Raw genomic sequence first — 11,074 nt, forward strand, 5'->3', positions numbered from 1 at the left:
TAGAAGATTGTAGTTTAGTCGGGCAGCATGGTCGGCACGGGCTTGGAGGACCGAAGGGCCTGTTCCTATGCTGTACATTTCTTTGTTCTTTGTTCTTTGTTCTTGTTCTTTATTTGGTACTGGCAGCGGTGCGCATGCGCCGTCTCAAATTGGGTTCCTCGCAGCAGTGCACATGCGCCCTCGGCATCCTTATTTGGATCACTGGCAGCTCACTGCGCACGCGTACCCACCGTCTTTATTGGGGCACAAGCATCAGAGCGCAGGCTCAGTCGCCATCATTGTTGGGGGCAACGTTTTTGAAATGTGTCTTCATGACAGAATGTCCATCCAACTATTTCACTCAGTTACAAATTCCTATTTAGGGGGCAGAATATATGCCGAGGACTGTTACAATAATTCGAATTTATATTATGACTTGAACAGAATAAAACTTTTTCGACTTTCAGAGAAACGTGACAAAATAACAATTGACACTGAGCCACATGACGAGATATTAGATTTTAAGGACAATCTTAAAGGAGGAAAGAGAGTCGGAGAGTTTTAAGGAGGAAATTCCAGAAATTGAGACCTTGGCAACTCAGTAATGGTGGACAGATTAAAATCAGGAATGCTGGAATTAAATGAGTGCAGAAATCTGAAAGGGGTGTGTGTGGAGGAGATTACAGAGATCAGGGTGATCATTACCATGGAGTAAAGCAATGAGAAATTTAAACTTTTTGTGCCTTTTAAAAAGGAAGCATTTGTAGAATTGTGGGCACAGGGGCTGGTGTGAGTAAGCACTTGGGTAGCAGAGCTTTGGAGGGGGTTGTTTAATGTTGGAGTCTGGCTGCGAGAACATTGGAATAATCTGGTTGAGAGGTAACAGAAGAATGGATGATGGTTTCTGCAGCAGATGAACAGAGACGAAGGTGGAGTCGAGCTGTGTTCCTGAGGTGGAAATCGGCAATCTTGGTGATGATGTGGATCTGTGGTCAAGAGCTCATCTAGGGGTGAAATATTTCACCAGGGTTGTGAACAGTCAGCTTCAGCCTCAGACATTTGATAGGGATGAAATTGGTGACGAGGGAATGGAGTTTGTAGAGCGGATGAAAGGGAATGGGTTCAGTCTTGTCAATATTTAAATGGAGGAAAGTTCTGCTCATCCAGCACTGGATGTCAGACAAGATCGGACAGTGTGTCCAATTCCTGTTCCAGCCTCCCCATACAGGCGCCGGAATGTGGCGACTAGGGGCTTTTCACAGTAACTTCATTTGAAGCCTACTTGTGACAATAAACAATTTTCATTTCATTTTCATTTCTTGGAAAGGAACTTGCAGGTGGTGATGTTCACGTACATCTGCAGCCTGTCCATCCAGGTGGTGGGGATTAAGGGTTCAGGAGATTTTGTCAAATTGTGATTCAGTTGTTGGTCCATTGCTTCCTGTTACCCTCACTCCATTCTCACTCTCTCTCCCTTTCCATCAATCTTTTTGATTCTCTCTCTCCCCCACTACTCACTCTCTTTCTCTCTCTCATCTCTGTTTCTCACATAAAATTCTCTAGCCCAGAGGGTTGTGGATAATAATAATCATCATTGTCACAAGTAGGCTTACATTAACATTGCAATGAAGTTACTGTGACCATCACTGAACATATTGAAGGCTGAGATGGTGAGATTTTTGGTCTCTCAGGAAGTCAAAGGACGCAGAGAGCTCACGGGCAAGTGGAATTGAAGATGGAGGTCAGCCACAATCGTGTTCAATGGCAGAGCAGGTTCGATGGGCCGAATGCTCTACTTCTGCTCCTATCTCTTGTGTTCTTGCAGAGGCCCGAGCCTTGTGTGGGCTCAGGCCGGGGGGCAGGTTCCCTTCCCTGAAGGCCATTAACAAACTGGTTCACTTTTCACAAAAGGTTCAACCGTTTTCGTGGTCACTTTTTCCCAGTGCCGACCCCACAAGTTACCAGATTCATTCAGCTCAATTTCACAACCTGCCTTTGTGTTTTGTGGGATCTCTCTCACTCCCTTTTTACTGTTTTAACTCAATTTCACAGGGTATCAGCAGGGAAGGATGTGCAATTGTCCAACCAAACACCACATCAAAATCTGACAGTCGTGTAACTGATTGGAACCTGAATATCATCAGATTTTGAACATGGAAGGAAAAGGAAGTTCACAGTGGGGAGAAACCGTACACGTGTTCTGTATGTGGACGGAGCTTCAGCCGATCATCTGGCCTGTCAAAACACAAGCGCAGTCACAGCAGGGAGAAATCATGGAAATGTGGGGATTGTGGCAAGGCGTTCAATTACCCATCTGACCTGGCAACCCATCGACACATTCGCACTGGGGAGAAGCCTTTCACCTGCCCCGAGTGTGGGCGTGGATTCACTCAGTCATACAGCTTGTTGATGCACCAGCGAGTTCACACTGGGGAAAGGCCTTTCACCTGCCCTGCGTGTGGGTGTGGATTCACTCTTCATCCCAACTGCTGACACACCCGCAGATTCACAATGATGAGAGACCTTTTAAATGCAGAAAATGTGGGAAGTGCTTTATAAGTTCTCGGGATCTGGGTCGTCATTCTCCGCCGGCGGGAGTCTCCGTTTTGCCGGCGCCCGGGGGCTTCCCGACGGCGTGGGGCTGCCCCACAATGGGAAACCCCATTGACCGGCCGGTGTAACGGAGCATCCCGCCGGCGGGTCGGGGCAGAAATGTGGCGGGGCGGGATGGAGAATTTCGCTCCAGGTGTCCCATCAAAGAGTTCACACTGACGAGAGACCGTTTAAATGCCTAGACTGTGAGAAGTGCTTTAAAAGTTCCGGGGAACTGGTATCCCATCAACATGTTCACACTGACGAGAAACCATTCAGGTGCTCCGACTGTGGGACTGGGTTCAGACAATCATCTCAACTCACTCTACACCAGCGGATTCACACTGGGGAGAGACCATTCACCTGCTCCCAGTGTCGAAAGGGATTCATTCATTCAGGCAACCTGCTGAGACACCAGCGGGTTCACAAGTAACTGCTGTGATTGGATTTTGCTGTTAATCACATCCAGGACTGAACCATGTTCATTGGACTCGGGTTTGACTCATATTTATAAACGCTAACCCAGTTATAAGGGATAATATTCTGGATAAAAGTCAATTATTTAACACAAGTTTGTCGAATCTTTTAACATCCCATCACAAGTTTGTTCTGTTTCAAGGTCTCTCCCTCTCCCCTGTCGCCTCCATCCTCACCTCAAGTGTGTGGAGTTCATAAACGTCTTTCTCACTGAGATTGAGACAATCTGATCAGCTGCCTCTGCTGCTTTCCTCTCTACCACTGGGCCAACCTGTCTCTAAAATTCCACCTGGTCTGAGCTCTGAACTCCTCTTTCCCCAGTTTCTCTCCTACCCTCCATCTTCCTCAGAGCTCATGTTGTCCATTAGACCTGCCACCTGCGCCAGGGTCCTGGGTTCGATTCCCGCCTTGGGTCACTGTCTGTGTCAAGTCTGCACGTTCTCCCCATGTCTGCGTGGGTTTCTTCCAGGTGCTCCAGTTTCCTCCCACAATTCCCGAAAGCCGTGTTTATTGGGTGAATTGAACATTCTGAATTCTCCCTCTGTGCACCCGAACAGGCGCCGGAGTGTGGCGACTACGGGATTTACACAGTAACTTCATTGCAGTGTTAATGTAAGCCTACTTGTGACAAAGATTGTTTGATTATTATTATTTAACCACATTCTCACAACACTGCTGACCATTCAAGATCTCCATGTTGTGTGATTTTGTTCATAGTTCTGTCTCTTGGTCCTGTCGCTCATCTTTAAACGCACCCTTCCTAAAACAATATTTTACCCCACCATCATTGCAAACTACCACATCAAAACCTCCCTTTCCTCTCCAAGTCCCTGTACTCTGTGTTCCCCAAGGATCTGTCCTCGGCCCCTCCTATTTCCCATCTACAAGCTGCCACGAGGTGACATCATCCAAAAACACCGTGCTAGTTTTCACATGTCACTGACAACACCCAGCTCTACCTCACCCCCATCCCTCTCCATTCCTCCTCTGTTACTAAATTATCAAACTGCTTATCTCACATCCACCGGATGGGCAGAAATTTCCTCCAATTAAAAATTGGAAAGACCAAAGCTATTGTCTTCAGTCACCATTAGAAATTCCGTTCCCTAACTCCCGAGTCCATCCCTCTCCCTGGGAACTGTCTGAGGCTGAACCACACTCTGCACAATCTCCGTGTTAGATCTGACCCCAAGATGAGTTTCTGAACACATTTCCACACCATCACTGATACCAATGTCGCCTGTGTCCACCACTCCCCAGCTCATCTGCTGCTGAAACGCTCATCCGTGCTCCTGTTACCATAAGACCATAAGACATAGAAGCAGAATTAGGCCACTCGGCCCATCAAGTCTGCTCCGCCATTCAATCATGGCTGATATTTTCTCATCCCCATTCTCCTGCCTTCTCCCCATAACTCCTGATCCCCTTATTAATTAAGAATCTATCTATCTCGGTCTTAAAGACACTCAGTGATTTGGCTCCACAGCCTTCTGCAGCAAAGAGTTCACAGATTCACCACCCTCTGGCTGAACAAATTCCTCCTCATCTCTGTTGTAAAGGATTGTTCCTTGAGTCTGAGATTGTGTCCTCCCTTTGTTACCTTTAGACTTGATTCCAATACATTCCTATCCAGCCTCTCTCATTCACCGCACCCGCACACGGAAATATGAGATCATTCAAAGTCCTGTTCACCATCACCACTGTGCTCATTGACCTACTCAAGCTCTGATTAAGCAATGCCTCCATTATAAAATTTGTATTCAGGTTGTCAAATCCCTCCATGGTCATGAACATCGTCAGCCTTTAACCATGGAAGCAAAAAGCCCCGTTTAATGTTGGGAGAAACAGTTCACCTGTTCTGAATGTAGATAATGTTTTAGCCGATGATCTGACCTTTCGAACGGTATGTAGTCACGCTGGGGAGAAGCTTTGGAAATCTGGGGTCTGTGGAATAGATTTAATCAGACCTGGAAATTAATCGGCCTGTTCACACTGAGGAGTTACTGTTAATGTTCTCCGTGTGTGGGAAGGGATTCACTCAGATCACCAGCCTCACTTCTTCATGGTCAATCTGAACTGGACTGTTGCCAAGTGCAATATATATTTCCTGAGGTTTGGTGCCCAGTATGGAACACAGTTCATGCAGCAAGTGAGGAAAAGACAGCAGGAGTTTCTCTCATCTGTGATTTACAAGGACACATTCTCGGGTTCCCACCAGTTACGTTTCTTCTGTAATTTCTTCATTTTCCCTAAACTACCCTGCCTGTTGATTCTATTATTCTGATAATTTCATTACTGTAGCTATAAACATCACAGATTAGAATTTAATCTGTTCCATTATTTACTCTGGTTTAAGTTTATGTTGAGGTTAATAACAGACAAACTCTGTCCTCTTCCCAATCCAATTAGAGTTTCCAATGAGTCGATTCTGTGGAATGGAATGTCTTATCAGCGTTTCCACGATGACCTGTCTGCAGTGAAGGAATGTCTTAACAACATTTCCACGGTGACCTGTCTGCACTGAAGCACCTGCTTGAGTTTCTCATTCTCCCTAAACTACGGATGCACGATCAATTGGACAAAGACGAGAGTTGAATACAAATGAGGCTTTATTACTCTAAGATGTGTGGCCTCCCACAGCAGCTGGCAAAATGGCTGCTGTACGGAGGACACACATATTTATACTCTGCCTACTGTGCGGAGCCAGCAGGCAGGGACTCCTGCTGTACCTGTAGTACAGGGTCTTACCATACATATCCTAATATATGTACAACAGTGGTTTACCACATTCACCCCCTGTTAAAATTGAGTCCGGCGGGGGTGCTGGAGAACTATATACAGAAAGTTTGAGTTTAATGTACAGCATTGCAAAAAAATGTTGAAGTCCAGAGGTTAGGCAGTCCTGAACCAGTTATAAATTTAGTCGGTCCGTGGCCTTGATGTGCCACTTGGAGTGACGCAGTGGTGGCGGCGATAATTCCGATGTCGGTCTGGTCCTCGGTGACTCTGGGAGCATGCCAAAATCCTCTTCATCCTCAGGCGTGGGCAGGGGAAGGACGGATGGTCCTGGGGTGGTTGCTTCTGGGAGCGCTCGGAGAGGGTGGGGTGGAGCCAGGCCAGAGGTGTGTGTGTGTGGAACCTGCTGGTGTCAGGTCCCTGAGGGAGACAGTATCCTGGCGGCCACCGGGGTATGCTACGTAGGCAGACTGGGGGTTCGCGAAGGGAGCAACTGCACCCTTTCTGCCAACGGGTCCGGCTTGTGGAGTCGGACGTGCCTACGGAGGAGTACGGGTCCTGGAGCTGCGAGCCAAGTCGGGAGTGACACCCCAGATGTAGACTTCCTGGGGAAGGCAAAGAGACGTTCATGGGGTGTGTCGTTAGTGGCGGTGCATAGTAGTGACCGAATGGAATGCAGTGCATCGGGGAGGACCTCCTGCCAGCGGGTGGCCGGGAGATTCCTGGACCGTAGGGCCAGTTTGACAGCCCTCCAGACCGTCCCGTTCTCTCTCTCTACCTGCCCGTTTCCCCGGGGGTTATAGCTGGTCGTCCTGCTGGAGGCGATACCCATGCTGAGCAGGTACTGACGCAGCTCATCACTTATGAATGAGGATCCCCTGTCACTGTGGATGTAGGCGGGGAAACCGAACAGAGCAAAGATTGTGTTGAGGGCTTTGATGACGGTGGCAGATGTCATGTCGGGGCATGGGATGGCGAAGGGGAATCTGGAGTACTCATCGACCACACTGAGGAAATACGTGTTACGGTCGGTGGAGGGGAGGGGCCCTTTGAAATCCATGCTGAAGTGTTCAAAGAGGCGGGAGGCCTTCACCAGGCGTGCACAGTCCGGCTGGTGGAAGTGCGGTTTGCACTCCGCACAGATCTGGCAGTCCCTGGTTGTCTGCACTTCCTCGACGGAGTAGGGCAGATTGCGGGCCTTTATGAAATGGTACAACCATGTGACTCCTGGGTGACAAAGGCTGTCGTGCAGGGTCCGGAGTCAGTCTTCTTGGGTGCTGGCACATGTACCTCGGGATAGGGCGTCTGGGGGCTTGTTGAGCTTGCCGGGGCGATACATAATCTCGTAGTTGTATGTGGAGAGCTCGATCCTCCACCTCAAGATTTTATCATTTTTGATCTTGCCCCGCTGTGTGTTATTAAACATGAAGGCTACCGACCGTTGGTCAGCGAGGAGCGTGAATCTCCTGCTGGCCAGGAAATGCCTCCAATGCCGCACAGCTTCAACGATAGCTTGGGCCTCTTTTCCGACGGAGGAGTGCCGAATTGAGGAGGCATGAAGGGTGCGGGAAAAGAATGCCACCGGCCTGCCTGCCTGTTTGAGGGTGGCCGCTAGGGCGATGTCGCATGCGTCGCTCTCCACTTGAAAGGGCAGTGTCTCGTCTACTGCGTGCATCGCGGCCTTGGTGATATCGGCTCTGATACGGTCGAAGGCATGTAGAGCCTCGGCTGTCAGGGGAAAATGGGTGGACTGGATGAGTGGGCGGGCCTTGTCCGCATGGTTTGGGACCCACTGGGCGTAGTATGAAAAGAACCCCAGGCAGTGTTTGAGGGCCTTGGGGCAGGTTAGCAAAACCATCCCTGGATGCAAAAGCTCGGAGAGACAGTATGGAAGGTATGGCAAGCTGGGACTCTTAAATTCGAATTTGGGATTCTCAGATTACCCACAGAATGGAGTGGGGGAATGGGGTTAGATCAAGCTGACAAGTGATTTTATTTATTTTTATCTTTTAAATAAATTTAGAGTGCCCAATTCATTTTTTCCAATTAAGGGGCAATTTAGCATGGCCAATCCACCTACCTGACACATCTTTGGGTTGTGGGGGCGAAACCCACGCAAACACGGGGAGAATGTGCAAACTGCACACGGACAATGACCCAGAGCCAGGATCGAACCTGGGACCTCGGCGCCGTGAGGCAGCAGTGCTAACCACTGTGCCACCGTGCTGCCCAGCTAACGAGTGATTTTAAAGTAAGAAGCATGTCTTATGTTTTTCACCAGCAAGCTGCAGTGAGATATTTCTTCATAAGATTTCAATAATATTAATTATTTTTAAACTATTTTAGATTATACAACAACTTTCTTGCAGATCTCACTATTATGAATAGAAAACATCCGTATTGACTTCTCACACAGAAAATAGCAGGAGGCGGCCATTCGGCCCTTTTGAGCCTGCTCCACCATTCATTATGATCATGGCTGATCATCCAACTCAATCGCTTGATCCTGCCCCCCCCCCCCCCCCGCCAATATTCTTTGATCCCCTTCGCCCTAAGTGCTGTATCTAACTGCTTCTTGAAAACATACATTCTACATAAACATACATTCTACATAATTGGCCTCAACTACTTTCTGTGCCAACGAATTCCACAGGCTCACCACTCTCTGGATGAAGATATTTCTCCTCATCTTTGTCCTAAATGGGCTACCCTCATATCCTCAGACTGTGACCCCTGGTTGTGGACACACCCACCATCGGAACATCCTTCCTGCAACTACCCTGTCCAATCCTGTTAGAATTTTATAGGTTTCTATGAGATCCCCTCTCATTCTTCTAACTTCAGAGAATAAAATCTTAATTGATTCAATCTCTCCTCATACATCAGTCCTGCCATCCTGGGATTTGGTCTGGTAAACCTTCGCTGCACTTCCCCTCGAGGAAGAATAAAGATAAGGAGACCAAAACTGCACACAATATTCCAGTTGTTGCCTCACCAAGGCCCTGTATAATTACATCTGCCATTCATTTGCCCACTCACTCAACTTGTCCAAATCACACTGAAGGATCTCTGCACCCTCCTCACAGCTCACCCTCCCACACAACTTGATGTCATCTGTAATTTTGCAGATATTACATTTTGTTCCCTCATCTAAATCATTTATATATATATTGTAAATAGCTGGGGTTTGATCAGCAATCCCTGTGGTAGTCACTGCCTACCAATTTGAAAAAGACCTGTTAATTCCCATTCTGTTTCCTGTCTGCCAACCAGTTTTCTATCCATACCAATACACTACTCCTAATTCCATGTGCTTCAATTGTAAAAGCTCATCTCCTAAGGAGGACTTTGCCAAAAGCCATCTGAAAGTCCAAATGCACCACATCCACTGGCTCTCCCTCGTCAACTCCACCAGTTACATCCTCAAAATTCCAGTAGATTTGTCAAGCATGATTTTCCCTTCATAAATCCATGCTGACTCTGTTCGATCCTGACACTGCTTTCTAAGCGCTGAGCTATAAAATCTTGATAATGGATTCTAGACTTTTCCCCACTACCGATGTCAGGCTTACTGGTCTATAATTCCGTTTTCTCTCTTGCTCTCTTTTTAAATAGTGGAGTTACATCAGCCACCCTCCAATCCGCAGGAACTGTTCCAGAGACTATAGAATCCTGGAAGATGATCACCAATACATCCACTATTTCGAGAGCCACTTCCTTAATTACTTGCCGATGCAGATTATTAGACCCTGGGGATTTATCAGCCTTCAATCCCATCATTTTCCCCAACACTATTTTTCTACTAATATTGATCTCCTTCAGTTCCTCCCTCTCACTAAATCCTGCATTCCCCAACATTTCTCACAGTGAATTTTGGCTAATCCAGCTTTTTATAAGCTCTGAGACTGTGTCTAATCAAATTATTCCTTTCCAGATGATTATACATCCTATCTCTTATAAACCTTTCCAAGATTTTGCCCACAACAGAAGTAAGGCTCACTGGTCTATAGTTACCGGGGTTGTCTCTACTCCCCTTTTTGAACAAGGGGACATTTGCGATCCTCCAGTCTTCTGACACTATTCCTGTTGACAAAGATGACTTAAAGATCAAAGCCAAAGGCTCAGCAATCTCCTCCCTAGCTTCCCAGAGAATCCTAGGATAAATCCCATCCGGCCCAGGGGACTTATCTATTTTCACCCTTTCCAGAATTGTTAACACCTCCTCCTTATGAACCGCAAGCCCTTCTAGTCTAACTAATCACTAATGGTTAGTGATTTGGAGGGGAACCTGGAGGTGACGGTGTTCCCAGGTATCTGCTGCCATTCTGCTTCTAGATGGTGGTGATCCTGAGTTTAGAAGGTGCTGCCTAAGGAGCCTTGGTGAGTTACTGCAGTGCATCTTGTAGAAAGTACACACACCTGCCATTTTTCATATGTGGTAAAGGGAGTGAATGTTTGTGGATAGGTTGCCAATCAAGTGGGTTACTTTGTCCTTCTTGAGTGTTGTTGGATCTGCACCCATCCAGACAAGTGGGGAGTATTCCATTACATTCCTGATTTGTGTCTTTTAGATAGTGCACAGGTTTTAGGGAGTCAGGAGGTGAGTTACTCGCCGCAGGATTCTTGCCTTTGATCTGCTCTTGTAGCCACCATTTATGGCTAGTCCAGTTTGGTTTCTGGTCAATGGTAACCCCCAGGATGTTGACAGCGAGGGATTCAATGATGGTAATGCTATTGAATGTCAAGGGGCAATTGTTAGATCCTCTCTTGTTGGAGATGATCATAGTCTGGCACTTGTGTGGCACAAATGCAACTTACCACTTGTCTGTATAAACCTAGATAGTATCTCGCTGCATTTGGCCATGGACGCTTCAGTAACTGAGGAGTCGCAAATGGTGAACATTGTGCAGTCATTAGCAAGCATCCCCACTTCTGACCTTATCATGGGAGGCCGGTCATTGATGAAGCATCAGCTGAAACTAGTTTGGCCTAGGACACAGTTTGAGCATGTCTGGGATTCATTCTTCAGTGAATTACACAAAGCATTTCTGAATAAGTTATTTTACATTTGACAAATCACAGCTGCACACTCAGTGATATCCTCACATGAGGCTACAAGGGCTCCATCCAATGCAGACAATTCAGAGACTTTCAGGTGATCTCATATTAAAATATAGAATTATGTAAGTCTAATTGCAATCAACCAATCCACCAGTGTTTGTAAATAGTTTGCTCGATTGTTTTAGTTTGAACAAGACTTAACGATTAGGAAGGACAGGAATTTCAGATG

The sequence above is a fragment of the Scyliorhinus torazame genome, chromosome 5, assembly GCF_047496885.1.
Source record: "Scyliorhinus torazame isolate Kashiwa2021f chromosome 5, sScyTor2.1, whole genome shotgun sequence".
In the NCBI taxonomy this organism is placed as follows: Eukaryota; Metazoa; Chordata; class Chondrichthyes; order Carcharhiniformes; family Scyliorhinidae; genus Scyliorhinus; species Scyliorhinus torazame.